Below are 24,252 nucleotides of genomic sequence, written 5' to 3'. Positions count from 1 at the left end.
TGAGGCTGTAGCTCCTAAGGTCATCGGACTCTGGTACAGGCTCCATGGGGGAGTTCCGTGGGGTCTTTGGGAAGACAGCAAGCTGAAAAGGAAGGATACCTCTGAGGGTGCACTAGAGAACACTGGCAGTCTGAAGGAACACCATAAGATGAGACTACTTAATGTATAAAGGAGATTAAGCAACTGTAGATGCTGAGCAGCACAATAAAAACAAGCATCCAAAACATGATGATGAAGATGGTAATGATGACTAAATGTGCATAGTTCCCATACCGTAGCTACATGTCATTGCCCAATTCTACTTAAACATAGTTTTGGTTTGATTAATAACTCTGTGCTGACAAAAGATTATAATAAATTAAAAAGTCAGAAGCAGTAAAAGAAGACTTTATCTCCAAAGAAGTAACGATTAGACAGTTGATAGTAAAAATGTAAGTTAGAAGACACTGAAATATTATGATTGTTCTTTATTATTTACTCACTAGAATAAGATAATTGTCAACATAGAACTCCCAAGCAAAAATAACTTTCAAGAATGAAAATAAAGATACATTCACACAAACACAAAGCTAACTTTTCACACTAATAGTCCTTAGCTAAAGCAAAATCTAAAGGATGAAGCTCAGGAAAAAAAAGGACTCCCAAAAGAAAATTTGAAGAATGAGAAGAATCAACAAAACACACAACAAATAGTAAATATAATAAAGATATCTTGAGGGATCCCTGGGTGGCGCAGCGGTTTAGCGCCTGCCTTTGGCCCAGGGCGCGATCCTGGAGACCCGGGATCGAATCCCGCGTCGGGCTCCTGGTGCATTGAGCCTGCTTCTCCCTCTGCCTCTCTCTCTCTCTCTCTCTCTCTGTGACTATCATAAATAAAAATAAAAATTAAAAAAAAAAAAAAAAGATATCTTGAAATGGTTTTAAAAAATAAGAATTAAAATACATTAATAATATAACAATCAAGGAAGAAGAATTTAAAAAAGAGGAAGAATAAAAAGAGTTATAACATTCCAAGGTCTTCATAGTATTCAGGAAAAGGATGATAATGAATATTGTAATTACCATAGTAACCACTAAAAGAATAGAAACAGTGTTAATTTAAGAACTATTAGAAGGGAAAAATTGGAATGAGAAAACCATTAGTCAAAAAAAGAGAGAAAAAACAAAAGCACATGAAATTGGAGATGCCTATCAGACACAAAAGTGGAAATACATAAGTAGAAATAAATAGGTCTGGAGTTCAGGAGGAAGTACCATGTAAAGATATAAATTTGGGAGGCATCAGCATAAAAATTGGATTTAAAGCCAAGAGATTTAATAAGATCACTCTGGAAGTGAGTGGGATAGAAAAGAGAAGGGATCCCTGGGTGGCGCAGCGGTTTAGCGCCTGCCTTTGGCCCAGGGCACGATCCTGGGGATCCAGGATCAAATCCCACGTCTGGCTTCCGGTGCATGGAGCCTGCTTCTCCCTCTGCCTGTGTCTCTGCCTCTCTCTCTCTCTCTCTGTGACTATCATAAATAAATAAAAGTTTAAAAAAAAAAAAAAAAAAAAAGAAAAGAGAAGTCCAAAGATAAAGCTATTGGGGACTCCAACATTTAGAGGTGAGGATATGAGGAAGAATAATTAATAACTCTGATTTTAAAAGATACATTGGGGCTATGAACTCTGTATAATAATACTTTAAAAAATATGGATTATTTCCCTCAAATTGATCAAGTAATAGGCCACAAAGAGAAAAATCTCAAAGACACAGAAACCATCTAAGTCATATTCTGACTATACAGTAATGAAAAAGGTATTCATAATAAAAGGACAGCCAACAACAATAAAATGAATCATTTTGAAAAAAATTTTTAAATGATTTTATTTATTCATGAGAGACACAGAGAGAGAGGCAGAGATATAGGCAGAGGGAGAAGCAGGCTTCCTATGGGGAGCCCGATGTGGGTCTTGACCCCGGGATCCTGGGATAAGGCCCCAAGCCGAAAGTAGACACTCAACCACTGAGCCATGCACGCATCCCTCAGTTTGAAATTTTATAAAACATTCCAAATTAATCAAAGCAAATAAAAATACAAAATTTAAACACTATTTAGAAATAAAGATTGAGAACACACTACATAAAAATCTATAGGAAAGCAGACATGTAGATCAATGGAATAGACAACCTAGGAATAAACCCATGTATATATGATCAGTTAATATACAATAAAGGGGTCAAGAATGTACAACAGGGAAAGGACAATCTCTTTCAATAAATAGTACTGGGAAAGTACTACTCTCTCTCTCTCTCTCTTTTTTTTTTTTTTTTTTTTTGCAGATTTTATTTATTTGAGAGAAAGAGGGACCGAGAGAGCACAAGTTGGGGGCAGGAGAGGGAGATGCAGGCTCCTCGCTGAGCAGGGAATCCAGTGTGGGCCCCCATCCCACGATCCTGGGATCGTGACCTGAGCTGAAGACAGAAATTTAACCAACTAAGTCACCCAGGCGCCTTCTGGACCACTATCTTACACCACACAAGAATTAACTCAAAATGGATTAAAGTAACCTCTCTGACATTGGCTGTAGCAACTTCTTACTAGATATGAGGCAAAGGAAACAAAAGCAAAAATAAACTATTGGGACTTCATCAAAATTAAAAGCTTCTATATGTAGCAAAGGAAACAATGAACAAAACTAAAGGCAACGTCCAGAATGGGGAGAGATACTTGCAAATGACATATCTGATAAAGGGTTAGTATCCAAAACCTAAAAAGAACTTCTCAATTTATCAAACTCAACACCCAAAAACCAAAATATCCAATTAAAAAATGGGCAGAAGACATGAATATTTTTCCTAAGAAGACATAAAGATGGCCAACAGACACTTGAAAAGATGCTCAACATCACTGATCATCATCATTGATCATCAAAACTACAATAGATAATCTCACACCTGTCAGAATGGCTAAAATCAATAACACAAGAAACAATAAGTGTTGGCGAGGATGTGGAGAAAGGGGAACCCTCCTCTTGCACTGTTGATGGGAATGTATTCTGGGGCAGTTGCTCTGGGAAACAGTATGGAATTTCCTCAGAAAGTTAAAAATAGAGCTACCCTAAGATCCAGCAATTGCACTAGTAGGTATTCCTCCAAAAGATACAAAAATACTGATTTAAAGGGATACATGCACCCTGATGTTTATAGCAGCATTATCTACAATAGCCAAATTATAGACACAGACCAAGTGTACATCGACTGATGAATGTATAAAGATGATGTAGTATATATATAGAATAGAATACCACCCAGCCATAAAAAGAATGAAATCTTATCATTTGCAATGACATGGATGGAGCTAGAGAGTATTATGCTAAGCAAAATTAGAGAAAGACAAATACCATTTCACTTGTATGTGGAATTTAGGAAACCAAACAAAAGAGCATAGGGGAAAAAAAGAAAAAGATATGCAAACCAAGAAACAGACTCTTAAGAGAACAAACTGAGAGTTACTGGAGAGGACATGGGTAGAGGGATGGGTTAAATAGGTGATGGGGATTAAGGAGGGCACTTTTGATGAGCACTGGTATTGTATGTAAGTGTTGAATCACTAAATTGTACACCTGAAACTAATACTTACTGTATGTTAACTAACTGGAATTTAAATAAAAACTTTTATAAAAGGTTCTCATGACAAGAAAAAAACTATGTGTGGTGATGAATGTTAATGTGGGAATCATTTTCATTATGTATAAATATCAAACCATTATGTTGTACAACTGGAAGTATTATAATGTTATATGTCATTATACCTCAATCAAAAAAAAATAAAAAAAAAACAAAACCTATGTGTATAGCCAAAACTGTACTCAGAGGAAAAAATATGGCCTCAAATGCATTTATTAAAATATTGAGATGAAAATTCAAGTGTAAAAATTGGAAGAAGGCTAAAAAAATCAAATGAATGAACAACAGACACAAAGGCATAAATTAATGAAATTTAAAACAACAAAAAATGGCTTGTTAAATCAAGTCATGAGCTAGTTCTTTGCCAAGAATGACAAAATCAGACACATAATAAATAAGACTGAAGGGATATAATTAAAGATTCAGAGGATGTTAAATGCTGTAAAATAATAGGCAATGTTAACATTAAAGAATAGTAAAAAATAAGTATCTTCCATTATTTCCTATATCATAACAGAGGGACAAATAATAGTTCTACAAAAACTTTCCCAGACCTTCCTTATCAGCTATTTCAAAATATCCAATACAAATGTTAAAAAGAGAAAAAAAAAAAGAAATATTAATTCTTAAGCAAAATTTTGGTTGGTGATAGTTTATGCCAGAGTTTTGTCACTGTCAAGCTGAATCTCTGTCTCCCATTTAGAGGTCCTCTAATCTCTGTATAGAGGTTAGAATTAAATACTTTTTACATGTCAAGTATCAAAAGTGTTTTACATATATTAACTGAATTAATCCTCACAACAACTCTTATTATACCCGTTTTATAAGAACATGATGAAACATTATCTCCATTTTAAAATTTTATTTTAAAAAATAAAAATTTCTTGGGACACCTGAGTGGCTCAGCAGTTGAGCGTCTCTGCCTTTGGCCCAGGGCGTGATCCTGGAGATGGGGATTGAGTCCCAGATCGGGCTCCCTGCATGGAGCCTGCTTCTCCCTCTGCCATGTCTCTGCCTGTCTCTCTCTTTCTGTGTCTCTCATGAGTAAATAAATGAAATCTTTTAAAAAATTAAAAATTAAAAAAAATTTCCAAATTAAAGATGATAAACAACTGGATCATGATTGTTTTGTAATTCTGTGTCTTGAGCTCCCATTTATTTAGCAGAGTTAATAAGAAAGAGAATGCTGCTTGAAGGTGCCAAGAACAAACAAATAGGAGGCTCCTTTGATAAAGAGGTAACAGTGTTTGGTACAATATCGTCACCAGAAATAAATACATACTATTCTTAGGTCACTTTCCCTTTTCTGTTTGGCTGACTCCACATCCTTAATGTTCAACTCGTGTCATTCCTTTCCTTAGGCGTTCCTTTGTATAGGTGTATTATTAGAGTTAGAATTCAGTAACTGTTTACTGAATTAAAAAAAAAAACCTTTTAAATAATGATTATGGCTTTTCTTTCCACCCATTCACTTAAAATTTCCTCTGAATAATCCCTTATTTTTCCCTTCTTTCTCTAGTTTTCCAAAACCAATGCTTCCTGTAAAATGGCTTTATCATTATCTTCTATTATTTCCTTTAAGGTCTTAGCCTTCAATCATCCCCTTTTAGTAGCTTCAGTGTGTATTTCTTCCTTTGCTCTTTCTGCTTGGCACTAAAAACTATGTTTATAAATTCCCTTTAGGGGAGTGACACCAACAAAAATGGTAACATAGACAGCCCCCAACCACCCACCCTTCCAGAGAAACACCGAAACTAACCGAACCAACTTTGTCAATACACTGGAAAATAAAGACTTGTAGAAACTCAGCAAATGCTGCATTAAAGAAAAGACAACTTAAAAATGGTAGCAAGATTTGAGGCATTTTTACCTGCCCTTGCCCCAGCCCAGGTTGGTGGCAATCTTGAACATGGAAATCTGCATTCCCCAAATGGGACCCTAATCCTTGGCTAAAGAGAAAACAGAGTAGACTTTATTTGCAAATTACTATGTTAATCTCTTCAACCTGTCTAGGGCTACATGAAAAATATACAAAGTACTTGTCTTTTTCATAAGACACAAATAGGCTGAAAATGAAAGGATGGAAAAAGATATTTGATATAAAGAGTAACCAAAAGAGAACTGGGTGGCTATACTAACATTGAACAAAATAGACTTTAAGAGACAAAGAAAAGCTATATATTTATAGTCAATTCATCAAGGTGACACTTATATATAACCCAAACAACAGAGCCCAACATATGCAAAAGATCAATAAGGGAATAGACAACTTCAACAACACTGTAAACTATCTAGACTATAGATATCTATAGAATGTTCCACCCAACAACAGAATACACATTCTTCTCAAGTGCACATGGAATAGTCTCCAGGATAAAGTTATGTTAGGCCATAAAACTGTCAATAGATTTTAAAATATTGAAATGATACAAAGTATTTTCTTCAATTATAAGGAATGAAAGTAGAAATCAATAACAGAAGGAAAACTAGGAAATTTACAAATGTATAGAAATTAAACAACAAACTGGGTCAAAAATTACAAGAGAAATTAGAAAATTCTTAGAAATTAATGAAAATGAAAACAAAACGTGCTAAAACTTATGGGATGGAATAATATGCTTAGAAGGAAATTTATAGCAGTGAATGCCTACATCGATGAAGAAAAAAAATCTCAAATCAATAATTTAAAGTTTATATCTGAGGGCTAGAAAAAGAAGCTAGAATTTAACCCAAAGCTAGCAAAAGTAATAATTAAAATGAAACAGAACAGAAGAGCAACAGAATCACTGAAACAAAAAACTGGTTCTTTAAAACATCAGCAAAATTGAAAAAGCCTTACTTAGCTAGGCTGGAAAAGAAAAAAGAGGCAATGAGAATAAAGTCAGAAATGAAAGTGGTGACATTACTACCAAACTTCATTACTTTCAGAAGTAATGACATTCAGAAATCAAAACAATTTTTAGAGATTACTAAGAATAATTGTTAGCAAATTAAACTAGATGAAATGACAAAATCCTAGAAATACACGTTTCTAAAACAGACTGAAGAAGAAATAGATAATCTGAACAGACTTATAACAATAAAGGTATTGAATCAGTTAAACACAAAAATCCACACTAAGTAAGTCCAGGACCAGATGATTTCACTTTTTAAATTCTACTAAAGAAAACATATCATCAATACTTCTCAAACTGTTTCAAAACACATAAAGGAAATGCTTCCTAACACATTCTATAAGGCCAATATTGCCCTGATTCCAAAGCCAGACAAAGATATCACAAGAAAATCATAGACCAATATGCCTTTTGAATATTGATGAAGAAACCTTCAATGAAATACAAGAGAACCAACTCCGAAAAAAATGCATGATCATATCTCAATTGATGCAGAAAAGGCATCTGACAAAGTTTTTTTTTTTTTTTTTAGATTTATTTATTTGAGAGAGAGAACAAATGAGAACAGAGGGAAAGGGAGAAGCTGACTCCCTGCTGAGCAGAGAGCCTGATGTGGGGCTTGATCCCAGAACCCTGAGATCATGACCTGAGTGGAAGGAAAATGCTTAACTCACTGAGCCACCCAGATACCCTGCATCTGACAAAATTCAACACCCTTTCAAGACAAAACAGTTAGGCTAGAAATAGTAGGAAATTACTTCAGTGTAATAAAGGTCATATATAGAAAAAAACCACAGCTAGTATCACATTTTATGGTAAGACTAAAGTTTTCCCCTCTAAAATCAGGAAAAAAAGACAAGGATACTCACTTTTGCCATTTCTATTCAATCTAGTACTAGAAGTTCTAGAGCAATTAGGTAAGAAAAAAAAGTTAAAGACATCCAAATTATAAAAGAGTAAGTAAAATGATCTCTGTTTGCAGATGACATCATCTTATATGTAGAAAACTGTAAAGACCCCACCAAAAAACTGTTAGAACTAATAAATAAATTCAGCTATGTTGCAGGATATGAAATCAACACACAAATTCAGTTGTATTTCTATGCAGTAATAATGAACAGCCTGGAAAGGATATTATGAAAACAATTCCATTTACAAAAGCAACAAAAAGAAAATATTAGAAATTAACTTAATTAAACAAGTGGAAGTCTTGTACAATGAAAAGTATAAAACATTGTTGAAAGAAATTAGAGAAGACATAAACATCCCATGTTTATGGACTGTAAGACTCAATACTGTTAGATGTGAATATTACCTAAAGCAATCTAAGACTCAGTCCAATCTACAGCAAAATCCCAATTACATGTTGTGCAGAAATAGGAAAATCCATTCTAAAACTTACATGGAATCTCAAGGGAACCCAAATACCCCAAATAATTGGGAAAACATGAAGAAAGCTGGAGAATTCACATTTCCTGATTTCAAAACTTACTCTAAAGCTGCAGTAATCAAAATAGTGTGGAGTACTGGCAAAAGACAGGCATAATAGATTACACCAATTGAATAGAGAGCCAGGAACAAATCCTCACATATATGGTCAAATGATTTCTGACAAAGATGCTAAGACATCCTTGTGGAAAGAACAGACTTTCCAACAAATTGTGCTGATAGTATACATCACGTGCAAAAGAATGGAGAAGTACTCCTAACTCACACAACATAACCACATTAATGTAATTGGATCAACAACTTAATTATGAGAACTAAAACCATAAAATTCGTAGAAGAAAACAAATGGGTAAAATTCATGAACTTGAATTTGACAACAAATTACACCTAGGGTTCCAAAAGCAACAAATGAAAAAAGAAATAGGGCAGCCCCCGTGGTGCAGCGATTTAGCGCTGCCTGCAGCCCAGGGCGTGATCCTGGAGACCCTGGATCGAGTCCCATGTCAGGCTCTCTGTGTGATGCCTGCTTCTCCCTCTGCCTGTGTCTCTGCCTCTCTCTCTCTATGAATAAATAAATAAAATCTTAAAAAAAAAAAGAAATAAACTAGACTTGAAAATTAAAAACTTTTGTTCATAAAAAGACATTTTTAAGAAAGTAAACAGGGATCCCTGGGTGGCGCAGCGGTTTGGCGCCTGCCTTTGGCCCGGGGCGCGATCCTGGAGACCTGGGATCGAATCCCACGTCAGGCTCCTGGCATGGAGCCTGCTTCTGTCTCTGCCTTTCTCTCTCTCTCTCTCTCTCTCTCTCTGTGACTATCATAAATAAATAAAAATATTAAAAAAAAAAGAAAGTAAACAAAACCTACAGTATAGGAGAAGGGTCTAGCATGCAGAATACATAATAAACTTAATAACAAAAAATAAACAATCTGATTGAAAAAAGGGCATTTCTCCAAAGAGGACACACAAATGCCAACAAGTAAATGAAAAGATGCTCAATATCAATAATCATTAAAAGAATGCAAATCAAAACCACAATGAGATATCACTGACCATAGGACAGGTATAACAACAATAAGAATAGAAAATAACAAGTGTTGATGAGGATATGTGAAAATGGAATCTTCATTCTTGGTGGTGGGAATGTAAAATTGTCCAGCTGTTGTGGAAAACAGGTTGGGGAGTCCACAAAAAGCTAAACATATAATTATCATTTGTCTTAGCAATTCTTGGATATATATGCTTAAAGAAATTGAAAACAGGTACTCAAACAAATACATGTATAGACATGTTCAAAGCAGCACCATTCACAATATCCAAAAGGTAGAATCAGCCCAAATGTCTATCAATTGATGAATGGATAAACAAATTGCGGTGTGTGTATGGTATAAAATGGAGTATTATTTAGTCACAAAAAGTAAAGTACTGAAACATGCTATATGAAAGAAGCCATAAGTAATTGGTCACATAATATATAATTCAATTTCTAGGAAATATCCAAAATAGGTAAATCCATAGACACAGAATGCAGATTATTGGTTGCTATGGGCTGATGTGGATAGGAGCAGGGAAATGCAGAGAAACTGCTTAATGGGGACAGAGTCTCTCTCTGAGGTGATAAAATGTTTTGAAGGTAAACAGAGGTGGTGGTTGTACATCATTGTTAATGTACTAAATGCTAACGAATTTTTCATTCTGTATTTCTTTATTTATTCATGAGAGGTGCACAGAGAGAGGCAAAGGCATAGGCAAAGGGAGAAGTAGGCTCCCTGAAGGGAGCCTGATATGGGACTCGATCCCTGGACCCTGGGATCATGCCCTGAGCTGAAGGCAGACACTCAACCACTGAGTCACCCAGGCATCCTGAATTTTTCACTTTTAAAAGGCTAATTTTATGTTATGTAAATTTCACCTCAATTTAAAAAATTAATCCCCCCCCCCATTGGGGTATTTGTTAGAAGAGCTAAAATGAGGAGAAGACATACCTACCAAGCGCTGGCAGGGATATGAAGCAAGAGAAACACTCATAAACTAATGGTGGATGTGTTAAGTTATATTGTTATACTTAAGAAAATTGGCAATATCTACTAGAGCTTAACCATATATACACCCTAGCACAATGCCTAGAATGTGATCAATAAATATTCATTGATTGAACTAACGAAGTACCCACTCTTTTTTTAGGCACTGGAGCATAAAAATAAAAAGATATGGTCTTTTTTCTCCTAATAAGTAAGACACATAATTATAATACAATATATTTAAATATGAGAAGGGTAGACAATATATTGATTTGAAATCAGACCATTTGAGTCCTGGCTCCATGATTTACTAGTTACCTAGGATTATAGGCAAGTCTGAATTTCATTTCTGTATCATTTCTGGAATTTCTTTCCTTTCTACTTTCATTCTAGTTTCTTCTATTGCCGCTACAGTCATATTTATGAAATAGTACATCACCCTACTCCTTTCAGCTCACAATCCAATTTCCCTATGTAAAAAAAAAAAAAAAAAAAGTATCCAAATACTTCTACATTCAAAAACTTCTACATTTTTGTTACCTACCTGTCTTTCTAATCTTCTCTTATAGTATACTCCCACCATGTTTTAGATACAATGGCCTATCATCTCTCTTGAACATGCTTTGAAATGTCTTTCCTTTGTATCTTTCTTTGCCCAACATGTCCTACTTCTAAGAATTCACTGTCTTCTCTTTGAGTATCTGTGGGTCATGAGAAAGTGATGGTATACGGATTTCACGGTATACTGATAATAAACTGATCACATTTAGAGAGTAGTCTTATCCATATGACGAATAAATTAACATTTAGAAGCAGGGCGGCCCCGGTGGCGCGGCTTAGCACCGCCTGCAGCCTAAGGTGTGATCCTGGAGACCTGGGATTGAGCTCCCTGCATAGAGCCTGCTTCTCCCTCTGCCTGTGTCTCTGCCTCTCCCTCTCTCTGTATCTCTCATGAATAAATAAATAAAATCTTAAAACAAAACAAAACAAAACATTTAGAAGCATACTTTGGCCTCCTGGGCATTTTATTTAGGTAAAGGTAGTTGTTATTTGCTCTTTAATAACTATATTGTTGGGGATCCCTGGAAGGCTCAGCGGTTTAGCGCCTGCCTTCGGCCCAGGGTGTGATCCTGGAGACGCAGGATCGAGTCCCACGTCAGGCTCCCTGCATGGAGCCTGCTTCTCTTACTGCCTGGGTCTCTGCCTCTCTCTCTCTCTCTGTCTCTCATGAATAAATAAAAAATCTTTAAAAAAATAACTATATTGTATCACTTCTGATACTGACACTGGAAAGCTGCTTTTCTGATCCATCAATCTGAATCTAATTCAGAGTCAAAATAAGTTAGCTCTGCCCCTATGATTTCTAGTTGAGAATGTGATGAGACTTAAAGAACTTTAAAATTATGTAAATAAGATTGCCCTTTGAAAGGTAAATACATAAAGCGTAAGAACAGGTAATGGATACTCAGTGATGGGGTAAGTAAATCAGTGGGATCAGTTTAATTGAAAATTGAATTGAATTCAATTAACATTTACCCTATAGACAAATACTACCATGAATATAAGAAGGGCATGAGCTCAACTATCAGGTGGTTTATGGTGGAATAAAGGAGGAAATAAGTGACCAGGTAATTCCAATACCAGAATTCTATTTCAGTTCTTTCCTAAAAAAATTGTTATTTATATTATTAAGACTGGATGTAAGAGAAACAACATAAAACATAAAACTTAAACTCCATACTCATTACATTATAAAGGAAAACCAGAAACAAGTGTGGATTTTTAAAAGCTCTCTCTCCATAGGTATACCTAATTATATTTCAAATATCATCAAAATTTTACTTTTTTTTTTTTCAAAATTTTACTTTTGGAAAGCAATTAGTATACTATGATTGGTCTTTTCTATTATCCTTTATATGCAAAAAAACCTAATTTATTTAAGTATTTTATGTAACATCATAATCCTGCAAAGACAGATATAGTTTATTTAGAGATAAAATGAAAAAAATAGGAAATAGTATTCCTACTCACTTTTAATAATCAGTAATAATCAGTAATATCATGTCTGACTAGAACAAGTAATATATTAGTTGTTAGCAAGTGGAAAACATTCTCAGATATCAAAGCAACATCAATGTGATAAGATCTGAGGCAGAAGAGAGCAGGTGGTGTGGTAGCAGTCATTAATTATAAAATGCCCAGGCTTAACAAAAGACCTGCCTTAAAGACTTAATTATCAATAATATCTTGGTATTCTTCAAAATGATTGTAAACTGTTTCCATTATAGAAAGTTTCTAAGAAGAAATTACATTTATAACTAAAAAGTTAAATAGTCATCATGAAAAATGATTGAAAAAAAATCCCTCAGCTAACTGTGAAATATGGTCTTTGAAAGACGACTAAATGAAACTAAAGATGTTACAGGTTATCTAGAATAAAACATGTTGATAAACACCCATTTTAGCCACAAATCCATTAATTCAAAATTATCTACTTAAGATGAAACTAATTTACTGAAGGGCTACAATATGTCTGCAGAGTTTCATATATATTTCATTTAATACTCATAGTATTTTTTGTCTATGTATTTTATATAATTTACACAAACTTGAATGTATGCATGAATGAGATATATACAAACTGATATATAAATCTCATGTACATATTTTAGTTCACACAGAGGTATCTTATTTTTTGTTTTCACTTTATCTTAGTCTGTAAAACTCTCAAGTCAAGACTGTGATTATTTTACCTTTTCCCACTCAGAGAAAACTTCTATAAGAAGATGAGCTACTAAGAATTTTAAATGCAGCCATCTGTTAAACAAATCCATCACTAAAAATGAAATTATATAAACGTAACTCCAATTTCAAGTGATTTCACATTGATAAATTTCAAATCAGTCATAATGGGAGTAATTATCACTGAAATTGGCAAATGCTACAAATTGAGGCTTTCTCCCTCTAAAGAATCAATTTTTAAAAATTTACCACCCACCAATCCCATGGATCCATCCTAAGATTTTGATGAAGAGGGCTGGCTTAAAATGAGTAATACTGTAAAATAATTGAAAACTACTCCCTGAAAAATCATTAATGACATATAGGGAATATTACTTTAAATGGAACTAAATTATAAATTAGATAAATTCTAGAATACTATGTAATATAAATAAATGACCGTTCTTATTTCATAAAGACGGATAAGCCATTCATCTTTAACTGATTGTTATGACCAGACTTTGTTCTACTTTTTTGTTTACTCATTTTTCTTTATTCTTTTTCAAAACACTAAATATTTGTGTATATGGATTAATGTGAAACTGAGGAGGGCAGACATATATCTTATAGGGGTTTTCCTAGGTGCTTTGCCTCCATGGGGTGAGGAAGAGGACGAATGAATGGGACTAGCTTCCCTCATTTTGAGATTAAATACCAGTGGAGCTCTGCTTTCTATATCTTGCATATACTAAAGTTCTATGTAAAATATCATAAGGAAAAAGGGAAGATAGGAGGAAAGGAAGAAGAAAGGAACAATCCAGTGTTGTAGAAAATGTAGAAATGAGCATGTGTTTATGCATGTGCTTATAAAGGTATGTTTGTATTTTTTACAATGAATAGCTGTAGATAGATTGGGTCATTCATGGATAAACACTAGGGCATTTTAAACTGAATTATATGCCCTGTGTATTATATATACACATATATATCTAATTAAAACTGTCATTCGAGACTTCTAAATTAAAAATGACAATTACAGCCTATATTTATTCATCTATTTTAAAGGGAGAAAGAAAACTATTCTAAGTTTTGAATTTTCACAGTTACATTATATGTGTAAATTGTTTAAAAATAATTTTATGTATGGTATTATATCATTTATAAAAGAAGGGCAACACTCTTTCTCAAAACAAACAGAAACAGAGAAAGCTTTATAGACAGAAATAAAATCAGAAGTCCCTGAAAAAGTAAATTTTTAGACAATAAAAAGACAGCTGGTTGAAATACTGTCTCTTCAAGAATATAGCCAGACACCTTTCAAACTAAATAGACTTTCAAATTTGAAAAGGGAAAATAAATAAATGCATTGATTTAAATTACTAGGAATGCATTTACTTTTAAAGACCTTTTATTTTTTTTTTCCTAAAGCAACTAAATCAATCAAATAGTAAGGAGTAAAGTGCAATAATAACTGTAAGACAAGAGTTCAAGAAAGATGAAATACTGGCTGCATGGAAGATGTGTGTTCCACAGACTTTGTTTTCTTTGAGATCTCCCATCCCAATACTAACCAGGCCCATCTAGCTTAGCTTATGAAATCTGACAAGGGTACAGCCCATGGCAATAAGGATGCAGGATAGTGATTTTCTTTCTTATTTTATTCATTGCAGCCCCAGGGAGAGAGATAACGAGAACAGGAATGAAATCCAGGTCTCCTACATAAAACACTGAAGAACATTACTACTAGGTCACGGGGGTGGGGGGGAAGGAACTATTTTATTTTTTAAAAGAGTTTATTTGTTATAATATTTATGGCAGAAAATTATTTGGTTTCACTTTGCCAATGACTCATTAAAACCTCACTTTTATTAATAATATATTTGAATGACTGTTTTAACAAAAAAAAGTTTGACACCTGCTTTTTGGGTTTAAAATATTTCACGATAGTGGTTTCAGAAATTGGAAAAAAATGCGTATAACTAACTTAATTTATAATGCTAAATCATTATAAAATAATCTGAAATACCTTTTAAAATATCACTTTTTGGTACATTTTCCTACTATCTGGATATTTTTCATCTTTTGCTTATTGCTACAAAGTCCTCTAGGCACTTCATTAATGAAAACCCTGGCAAATTCAGGGAGAAATTACCTGGGTTTGACCCTTCCATGAGCTTAAGAAGGTTGAGAAATTCCAGGAATGGACTAATGCTTAATTTATACTGTTTGAGTGATGTAAAGTTCCAGATACTTTTATGTTTTTGCTCTAAAAAAGTAGCAACTGAGTATGATTCAAGGAAATATATCACAGTGGCCTCCGCAAAATGGAGAAGACATTGTTCACTTAGGGTTCTTGTGAGGATTAAATGAGCTACTCCATATACAGTACATACATAGAACAATGTCTTGCACTCAAAAGATAATATGAATGATAATGATAAAAATTCTATATTTCCCCTATTTTACATGGAATTATCGGTAAAATAAACAGCTAGTTTTCTACTATGCAATTTGTCTATGTTAACTATACACAGATACATTAACCTCTTTGTCTATGGTCATTCACCAACATGTCATGTGCTCGGAACACCCTTTCCTCTTAGAAGCACATCTCTCAATTATGTCCCTTTACATCAATATTTTGTAAGAACTTACATATATGGTATTTAAAACCTTCCCAAATATATACTGGACAAAACCAAAACTAGGGAGAATATTAGAGAAACTCTTGGAAAAAAAGTCAACTTCTTAAAACAAACAGCAGAGTGGTCAACTGGGACATATTTATCTTCATTTGGTTTCTACTAATACAAAAACAAAAGAAAAATGAAACTGTAGATGAAAAAAAACTTTGAAAATTATAGCAGGATCTCAAGGCTAGAATAAAAGGTTTCTCAGTTTATAAAATATTTTAACATATATATTCTTATTTCTAAGGTGAAAAGGTAGATAACTTCACACTTTTTGTATGGTGTTAAGTAATAAGAAAATTAAAATCTAGATCAAGTAGGTAATAAACAGTGATGCTAAAACTAGAATTCAGTTCTCCCAACCTTAAAAATCCAGTATTTTTTCAAGTCCCTGTTTGGGCGCAAAAAAAAAAAAAAAAAAAAAAAATCCAGTATTTTGTCACCCACTCTCCTCATTATTATGCTTTCTCAGCAGAAGTCACCATGATAAGTTACTGTGGACACTTGATTAAGTTAAAAAATAACAAGAGCCTAATGTGTATACATTTCTATGGTCAGTTCAACCATAGAAACCATAGATAAAAATTCTAATAAGAATTTATAAGCTTTGAAACAAAGAAATCCAGGAAAGTAAATGCTGCATAATCACAAAGTTCTACATACAAAAACTCCAGTATGACCTCATTTTAATTAACTAAATATGCAGAGATACTGGGATTTCCCATTTGAATTTTGGTAGTGACACAATTCAACTCATAACATATGATAACACAAAAAGTTCAGGAAGAAGACAGATGACATGAAGGGTCTAAGATCATTTCACTGTCTGGGAACTGGCAAAAACAAAGTCATACAAGAGTTAAGATGCATTTGAATATTCTAGATTAACCAGTTAGAGAAGAATAAAAGAGTATGTGGCTATACCAAGTTCATAGAGGGGAGAAATGGAGATTTAAAAATTAAGAAACTCAAAAGAAAGCAAGAGAGAAAAGAATGACAACCCCTTCTCCCCCATAAAACAAGGACAAACAGAAAGCAAACACTGAGATAATAAATTTAAATCACAAAATGTCAATAATAATATTAAATCTATTTATTTATTTATTTTTAAAATAATACTAAATTTAAATGCATTAAATGCTTGCCCAAGATTTCAAAAACTGTAACACTTAAGTCTTAAAAAAAAAAGTGTATGCAAAAAGGAGGCAATAACAGAAAGATCTTTGGAAAATACCCACAACTAGGTAAACTAAACATGAGTTAAAAAAGAAATCAAAAGAGAAATAGAATACTTTGAACTGAATAAAAATGAAGCATGACATCAAAATTTGTGGGATACAGCTAAAATGTAATATAAAGATATAAAATTACATTTAAGTTAAGCAGTGTTCAGAGGAAATTTACAGCAATAACACAGAAAAGAAGAAGTTGTCAAATCAGCTTCCACGTTAAGAAACTAGAAAAATAGCAAAGTAAACCAAACTGAGAAGACGGGGGGAAAAAAAAATCAGTGGAAGAGTAGAATTAATGAAATACGAAACCGAAAAACAACAAAGAAAATCAGTAAAACTGAAAGTTGATTTTTAAAGAAAAATCAGTAACATGCATGTCCTTATGGAGACCCTGGCCAGAGATAAAACAGAGAACACAAATGACCAGTATCAGAAACAAGAGAAGACACACTACAGCTACTACAGATACTAAAATAATAAAGGAATATTACAAGCAACTTTATTCCAGTATACTCAAAAACTTAGAGGAAATGGTCAAATCCTTTCAAAGACACAAACTACTAGCTCACTTAAGAGAGATGAAATTCTACGCAAATACTTGTAGGAACGAGAGGAGAAAAGAATAGTTCCCAGTGCATTCTATGTGGCTAATTTACCTGATATGAAAAGCAGAGACAAATACTAAAACAAAACAAAATTACAGACCAATAGCCCCCCAAAACAGACATAATTTTTAAAAATTTTCATACAAGGGGCACCTGGGTGGCTTAGTAGGTTATATTAATCTTGATGTCAGCTCAGGTCTTTATCTCGGGGTCATGAATTCAAGATCCAGAATGGACCCTACTTAAAAAACAAATTCTCCTACAAATCCACAATATATAAAAATGATAATACTTAATGACAAAGTGGGGTTTATCCCTGGAATTTAAGGCTGGTGTAACATTTTTTAAAAAATTAGTAGAATTCACTGTTTTAACACAGAAAAGAGAAAGGCCATATTATTATTCTATTTAATAAAGAAAAAAAAATTTCTTACAAAATCTAACATTTGTTTACAATAAAAACTATTTAAAAACTAGAAATAAAAGGGACTTTCCTCATCTTGATAATGAGAACTTGTTAAAAAGCTAGAACTAGCATCATTCTTAAATCACTTAAAACTGAAGGTCTTAGCTAACCAAAAAGGCAACAAAGACAAATATTTAAAGCCTCAAAATTAGAAAGGAAGAAGTAAAACTGTATTTGCAGACAACATAATTATCTATGTAGAAAAGTAACAAGGAATGTACCAAAATAAATAAAGAAAGAAAAAGGTACTAAGACTAATAAGTGAAGTTAGCAAGTTTCAGGATAAAAAGGTCAATATAGAGACGCCTGGGTGGCTCAGCGGTTTAGCGCCTGCCTTTGGTCCAGGGCATGATCCTGGAGACCTGGGATCGAGTCCCACGTCAGGCTCCCTGCAGGCGGCCTGCTTGTCCCTCTGACTGTGTCTCTGCCTCTGTGTGTCTTTCATGAATGGATGAATAAAACCTTATTTTTAAAAAAAGGGCAGCCCCGGTGGCGCAGCGGTTTAGCGCCGCCTGCAGCCTGGGGTGTAATCCTGGAGATCCGGGATCGGGTCCCACGTCGGGCTCCTTGCATGGAGCCTGCTTCTCCCTCTGCCTGTGTCTCTGCCTGTGTCTCTGTCTCTCTGTGTCTCTCATGAGTAAATAAATAAAATCTTTAAAAAAAAAAAAAAAAAAAAAAGGTCAATATACAGGGCAGCCCCAGTGGCTCAGCGGTTTAGCGCCACCTTCCGCCCAGGATGTGATCCTGGAGACCCGGGATGGAGTTCCATGTCGGGCTCCCTGCATGGAGCCTGCTTCTCCTTCTGCCTGTGTCTCTGCACACCCGCTGCCCCCTCTCTCTCTGTCTCTCATGCATAAATAAATTAAAAAAAAATATTTAAAAAAGGTCAATATACAAAAATCAATTGTATTTCTATATTCTCAGGCCATCAGATTTTGAAATTAAAGGCACCAATTTAGAAGAGTATCAATAATATTTGAGATACTGTTGGTATAAATATTGGTATTGTTGGTATGAAATACTTAGGTATAAATATTCTGAGAGAAATTAAGAGACACTTGAATAAAATGAGAGATATACCATGTTCACAGATCAAAAGACTAAAGGTCCTAAGATGTCAATTCTCTCCAAATTGATCTACAGATTCAATGCAATTCCAATAAAAAGTTTAGATCTTTTTGGTATAAATTGACAACTTGATTCCACATTTTACAGAAATGTGAAGAAACTAGAATAGCCAATACAATCTTGAAAAAAAAGAACAAAGTTGGAGGATTTACAGTATTTGATCTCAAGACTTATTATATAGCTAAAGTAATCAAGACAACATTGTACTGATGTAAATACAGACATATAGATTAAATAACAGAACAGAGAGACCAGTAATAAACCAACACAACTGACTCAACAAAGGTACCATGGCAATCCAATGGGGGAAAAATAACATTTTAACAAATGATGCTAGCCATATGTAAAAAGTGTATGAAATGCAACCTTTACCCTATAGAATATAAAAAATTAACTTTTAAAAAGGATCACAGACTTAAATATAAATGCTACAACTATAAAACTCCTGGATGGAAACATTGGAGAAGCTCTTAGAGACTCTGGGTTTGACAAAGATTTCTAAATTAGTTCATAAAAGCAATTTAGTATAAAAGAAAAAACTGTATAAACTAAACATCTAAAAATGTTTTGCTTTTCAAAAGACACCATTTCTAAAATAAAAAGCAAATCATGAACCAACAGAAGATATCGGCAGAGCATATAGGACCCATCACATGTATCTAAAATATATAAAGAACTTCAAACTCAATAATATGACAAACATGGACAATAGATTTGAACAGACACTTTGCAAAAGAAGATATATGAATGGAAAATAAAGACATGAAAAGGTGCAGGGCATTATTAATCATTTACGAACTGCAAATTAAAATCACCATAAGACAAAAAGGCTAAAATGAAAAAGAATGATGACAGCAAGGTCTGGCTAGGATGTGGAACAACTGCAACTCTCACACATTTCTTGTGGGAATGTAAAATGAATAGCCACTCTGGAAAAGTTTGGCAGCTTCTTAAGTATTTAAATATACACCCATTTCATGTTCCAGTCATTCCACTATAAGGCATTTACCCAGGAGAAACATAAGTATATGGTCACACAAAGACTTATACATGATTCTTCACGGCAGGTTTGTTTGTTTGTTTATTTATTTCGAGTATGCACGTGTGTGTGTGGGGGGGGCAGAAGGAGAAGAAGGAGAGAGAGAATCATAAGCAAGCTCCATGCCTACTGCAGAGCTCAACATGGTACTTGATCTTACGAACTTGAGCCCAAATCAAGAGTCTGATGCTTAAGTGACTGAACCACCCAGGCACTCTACCACAGGTTTATTTACACTGACCATAAACTAGAAACAAATCAAATGTCCCTCAATTGGTAAACAGACTTAATTAAAAAAGACCCCAACTATATATAGTGTTATGTATACAATAGAATATTTAGCACTAAAAAGGAAAAACGATTGAAACATGAAGAAAGATGGTTAAATCTTAACATGCTTAGTGTAAGAAATCAGACAAAATAAAGTACATACTGCATGCTTCCATATAAATAATGTTGGATTATATGCAAACTAATCTATAGTAATAGAAAGCAGAGACAAGTTGCTAGGAGACAGATGTAGAGTTAAGATTATAAACAGGCATGAAGAAACCTTTAGGGGTGATAGATTTGTTAAATATCTTGATTCTGATGCTTTCACGGGTAAATATATCATAAAATGGATGAAATGGAAAATATGTGGTTTGTCATTTGCATATCAATAATAAAACTGTTAAAAAGGAGAGATAGAATGTAAAAAATTATTAACACAAAAGAAAATAGAATCGAGAAAAAAGAACTTAGAATATAAAGGACAAATGGAATACTAAAAATAACTCAAAAATCATAAAGTCAAGATTTGAGAAAGAAAAAGAACATAAACCAGGAAAGACATAAAAAACAAATAGTAAGAAGATGTAAATTAAATGGGGTCAGTGATTTTATTAAATAAAAAATGGAATAAATACTTCAAAGAAATTTAGTACTGTGAGACTAGATTTTTTAAATTTCACAGTAATAGGATCATGGGGTACCTGGCTGGCTCAATCTGAAGAGCATGTGACTCTTGATCTTGGGGTCATGAGTTCAAGACTCATGTTGGACATAGAGATTACTTAAATAAATAATTTTTGAAAATGGGGGGCAGGGCAGCCTGGGTGGCTCAGCGGTTTAAGCGCCTGTCTTTGGCCCAGGGCATGATCCTGGAGACCTGGGATCGAGTCCCGGATCGGGCTCCCTGCATGGAGCCTGCTTCTCCCTCTGCCTGTGTCTCTGTCTCTCTCTCTATCATGAATAAATAAATAAAACCTTTAAAAACAAAAAACAAACAAACAAAAAAAACGGGGGGCATATCTAATGTATAAGGAAACAAAAGTGTAACAGGATGAAAAAACTATGTACCTGGTAAACATAAAGCAGAAAAAAAGCTATAGCCATATTAACATGAGACAAAGAAAATTTAAAAATTAAAAAAAGCATTACTAGAGATAGGTTGAAATACTTCATATGGTAAAGGTTTGATTTATCAAAAAGATATAATTATTCAAAATTCAAAGACAACAATAGGCTCAATATATATATAAAGTCAAATCTGAAAGAGCTCTAAGGAAAAATTGATAAATGCACAATCTCATTGGAAGATATGAGCATAACTCTCACTAAAATTGGTTAAACAAGCATAATAAAACCTAATAATAATCATCAAATGTTTTAAAAACAAATTAACAAACTTTAAGGGACATATATAAAATACTTATCCACAATTGCACAACTCTTTGAATACACGGAGTATTTGTAATAATTGACCATAGGGTAATCCATAAAGCAAGTCTCAACATATTTCAAAGGACTGAAATTGAGTATCTTTTCTTATCTCAAAACAATTAAGCAAGAAATTAATAAAATGATAACTAAAACATTTTCAAGTGTTTGTAAATTAAGAAATATAGTCCTAAAGAGTCCATGGTCAACAAAGCAATCACAACGAGAATTAGAAATATTTTTAACTGAATGATAAATGAAAATACAAAATGTTAAAATGTGTTACTTTGTAGCTAAAGCCATCATGAGGGGCATTTATAGCCTTTAATGCATATTTTACAAGATTGAAAATATGGTAACTCTTCATCTTTACAGGTTAGATAAGAATAACAAATTAGAGGAAATAAAATGAAAGAAATAATAAGAGTAATAATGATGCAGAAAATAGGCATACAATATATTAAAAAACTGCAAAAGATTCTTTTTAAAGACTAATAACAAAAATCTGAAAAGAATAATGAGAAAGACTGAGAGACCAAGAACACACAACTATCTAATAGTAGCAAAGAAAAGGAGATAATTATTATAGGCCCTACAGATGTGTGCTAATATTGTCATGAAGCTATTAAGTAAAATATAAATTATTTACAATGTAATGAAATTAAAAATCCAGTTCCTTAGTCACACTAGCAAAATTTCAAGTGCTCAAAAGCTACATACCATCCTGGACAGCACAGATATTGAACATATAATCACAAAGAGTTCAGTTGGACAGCACTGCTTTACACAGCAAATGAGTAAACAACTTTATAGTGACAAATTTTGTAAGTTAAACAAATAGACAAATTCTTGGAAAAAATACACCTTAAGCTGACACAAGAAATATAAAACCTAAATGAGTGTATAAGTATTAAAAAAGTTGGATCTCAAAAAGCATCCCTGCAAGAACCCCCAGGTAACTTTACCAGTGATTTCTTCTAAATATTTGTGGAAGAAATAATTCTAATCTTATGTAATTCTTCCAAGAAATAAAGAACAAAGGATAGTCTTTTAAGGAAATAAGTAGATTAGACATTGTAAAAGAAAAAGAACATTTGCCTAAATCTCATACCTAATATAAAAAAGTGGATCATATATATAATGTACACTGTAGCACTATAAAACTTTCAGAAGAAAACCCAAGAGAAACTCTGTAACCTATGGCATAGTAAAAAGTTTTCGAGCATGGCACTAAAGCACAATACATAAAAGAACCAAAGTAATAAATTGAGCTTTATCAAAATTAAACACTTTTGCTTTGCCAAAGATACTGTTAAGAAAATGAAAAGTTGTAGACTAGGAGAAAATATTTCCAACCCAACTTCTGATAAACGACATATATTAAGAACATATAAGGAACTTTCAAACTTTAAAAACAAAAAAACAGCCAACTGAATTAGAAAAAGAGGCAAAAGACAAAGATTTCATTCTAGGAGGATATACAGATAACAAATAAGTGAAAAGATATTCAACATAAACAATCATTAGGGAAACAAAATCACGATGAGGTATCACTATACACTTATTAGTATAGCTAAAATAAAAAAAATAGTGAGGACATCAAGTGCTGGTAAAGATGAAAAAAACAGCATCTCTCATATATTGCTGGGGGAAATGTAAAATGGTGCAACCACTCTGGAAAAGAGTTTGGTAGTTTCTCAAAATGTAAACTTAGAACTACCACATGACCCAGCAACTCCACTTCTAGGTACCCAAGAGAAACGTAGTTAAATATTTTAAATCCAAAAAAGCAGAGGGGATAGGAGTGATATAAGGAAGCATGAGAGTTATCTTTATGATCTGTATCTTGAATAGTTCTGTATTTTTATATATATAAATCTATATATGTGATAAACGGCATACAAGTATACTCAAACCACTGCACTAATGTCAATTTCCAAGTTTTGATATTAAACTGTGGGTATAGAAGATATAACCATTAGTGAAAAATGGATGAAAGGTAAATAACTGTTACTGTCTTTGCAACTTCCCATGAATCTGAAATTATTTCAAATAAAAAAAATTTAAAAAAGAAGAAGCATTTCATGTAAGTCCAGCATGACTGACATCAAACCTGGCAAAGATATAAGAAAATCACTCTTTCTTGTAGGAGAAGGCCAATCTCTCTCATAAACATAAGAACAAAAACCTAAAACAAAGTACTGTCAAATCAAAACAATTAAATGGATTCACTTCAGGAAAGTAAGGTAGTTTAATATTAGAAAATCAATCAATAGAAATCATCTCATTAACAAAATAAAGGAGAAAAAAAATCACATGATCACCTTAACACAGAAATATTGATAACACTCATTTTTAATGAATAAAAACTCTTAACAAAACTAGGAAGAGACCTTAGATTTCTAAAAAACTTAGAATGATGTCAATAAAAATAGCATAATAAGAAACTCCAAATACTATTTCTCCATAAAAGTAAGAAAAAAGTGGGCAAAAACTATGAGAATCAACTTTTTGTGAACTCTGGAAATTAGCCAAAGGCTTTCCAGGACCATTTCGGGAAAATCAACTGACTCTTTTTAAAAAATTAATTAATTAATTAATTTTAAATTTTTTTTTTAATTTTTATTTATTTATGATA

General features: G+C 33.2%; 1 protein-coding gene and 1 long non-coding RNA gene across 2 annotated transcripts in view; one reads left to right on the top strand and one right to left on the bottom strand.

Annotated features, from left to right (window-relative positions):
* LOC140633210 (uncharacterized) overlaps nt 1–4,550 on the top strand; it is a 73,661-nt gene extending 69,111 nt beyond the window's left edge. The window contains exon 3 of the long non-coding RNA XR_012030837.1: nt 2,322–4,550. This is a non-coding gene — a long non-coding RNA (uncharacterized lncRNA). The remainder of the gene's footprint in view (nt 1–2,321) is intronic.
* Nucleotides 1–24,252, bottom strand: part of DNAJC1 (DnaJ heat shock protein family (Hsp40) member C1) — a 206,333-nt gene that overhangs the window by 66,944 nt on the left and 115,137 nt on the right. The gene's annotated exons all lie outside the window — the stretch shown is intronic.

This window comes from Canis lupus, chromosome 5 (genome assembly GCF_048164855.1).
Source record: "Canis lupus baileyi chromosome 5, mCanLup2.hap1, whole genome shotgun sequence".
NCBI lineage: Eukaryota > Metazoa > Chordata > Mammalia > Carnivora > Canidae > Canis > Canis lupus.
The sequence above is the reverse complement of the archived record's forward strand: the minus strand, read 5'-3'. Positions and strand labels throughout refer to the sequence as shown.